This window comes from Myripristis murdjan, chromosome 11 (assembly GCF_902150065.1).
Source record: "Myripristis murdjan chromosome 11, fMyrMur1.1, whole genome shotgun sequence".
Taxonomy (NCBI): Eukaryota; Metazoa; Chordata; class Actinopteri; order Holocentriformes; family Holocentridae; genus Myripristis; species Myripristis murdjan.
Window position 1 is genome coordinate 1,804,473 of NC_043990.1, and position 1,866 is coordinate 1,806,338.

Genomic DNA, 1,866 nt, shown 5'->3' on the forward strand with positions numbered 1-1,866 from the left:
GAATCTGAGCTGTGTGTTATTATAGTCATGAATCTGTAATGAACACTGTGTTTTGATCAGATGCCTTTATTTTTATTTATTTAGAGTGAAAAATGACTGGTTTCACACTAACTCTGAACCTCCGTCGGAGCGTGTTGTTCTTCAGGGTTTTGCCTTCTACCTGTTTGTACTTACTGTATATTGTTGTATATTGTACATAGGTTGTACATTGTATATAGGAATGTTATATATACTTTCTATTTTATCTTTATTTTATTTTTTTTAACTATTTTATTCTATCTATTTTTTACATGCACAGTGCCGGAGTTGTTGCAATTACATTTCACTGCTGCTGCACCCGTACATTCATGCATGTGACGAATAAAACTTGAACTTGAACTTGAACTTGATTGTTATGATGGGAGTTTATGAAGCCATTCCCATGTTCAGTTGTGTCTCATAAGTTGTTGCAGCAGTTTTTTATGTTGATACCGTTTGTTACACAGGTTTGGTGCAAGTTGAACCATTTTTGGTCACAAAATCCTCCCAAAATCCCAGATTACATCACCAAGACCCTGAGGGACACCACAGAAACATCCAGGCTCTGATTTGGTGTCAAAAACTTTGGAGATTTGGAGATTTCTGTAAGAATTGTATTTTTTGGAGGTCAAGGCAGCAGCTGGAATCAGATATGCTAGTTTTTCATCGATTCCTTCGGTTCCTTAGGAGGTCTAGTTTGGTGTGACAGCAGTATCTTCACTCCGGCGTTAAAAGCGATGTGGCTTCCTCCTCTGGAAGACAGCGAGCTGACGGGTTAAACGAGGAGAGGCTGTGATTGGCTGTCAGGGCCGAGGTGTGTCTCAGGTGTGTGTGCTGCTTCCCAAACCCCAAACACAAAACCATCAGAAACTGGCGCCTTCGGGCTCCGAGCTTCCCTCCGGAGGAAGATCCGCTCGCCGCTCCGCCGTTCGTTTGTCTGAGGAAGACGAGCGGCGCTAAACGAGGCCGAGAGCCGCCGGCGCCAATCTGACTAACGAGGGAGTTCGTTTTCGACACGCTGCCAAGCCGTTTAGGACACAAACCTATACCTTTATTTAAACCCTGTAAAAAAACAAAAATCATTTAGTCTCACTGAGTAGAAAAAAAAAAAGTTCCTCTTTAACAAAGGTAAACAACCTGCCAGTGGGATGAGATAATCCCACTTGTTTCCAGGATTTTCTTGGATTAAGTTTCATTTGATCCTGGTGGCTGATCGTAGAGTCGTGACTCCCTGAGGAGGTAAACTTTATTGATCCCAAACTGGGAAATTCACAAAACACTGGCTGTCAGAAGTGGGATTCGAACCCACGCCTCCAGGGGAGACTGCGACCTGAACGCAGCGCCTTAGACCGCTCGGCCATCCTGACTCCGCCTGCATGTCAGACTAAGATTACAGGGTCATTCTCTGATTTGATTCTCTGATTTGATTTCATTTGAATGAATTTTCTTGGGCTTCTCACAGTGTGTTTAGTTTTTAGTTTGTGTTAGTTCATTTTATTTCAGCTAAAGAAAATGTTACCAGTAGTTTGTTTTCATGTCAGTTTAAAAACATCATAGTTGAAAAGTTGAAAAATAAAATAAAAAAACAAAAAATGAAAAAAAAAAAAACCTATATATTTTTCAGCTTTTGAATCTTTCTTTTCTTCAAACAGGCTCAGAAACTCTGCCGGTGGGATGAGATAATCCCACCTGTTAGAGCAGGTTCACTTGCTTCTGGATTTATTTATTTTTTTTATCTTGTTGGAGGAAAATCCAGATTTGAAGGCTGGAGATGAGACTGAATGAGACTTTTTTGCTTTCTCTAACCAGGGAAAGCTTTCACCGTATCTGCTGATCGAGTTGCACATC

General features: G+C 41.0%; 1 non-coding gene across 1 annotated transcript; it reads right to left on the reverse strand.

Annotated features, from left to right (window-relative positions):
* Positions 1 to 1,302: 1,302 nt before the first annotated feature.
* trnal-cag (transfer RNA leucine (anticodon CAG)) lies at positions 1,303 to 1,385 on the reverse strand. The gene has a single exon. It is a non-coding gene; the product is annotated as a tRNA-Leu (tRNA).
* Between the last annotated feature and the right edge of the window lie 481 nt (positions 1,386 to 1,866).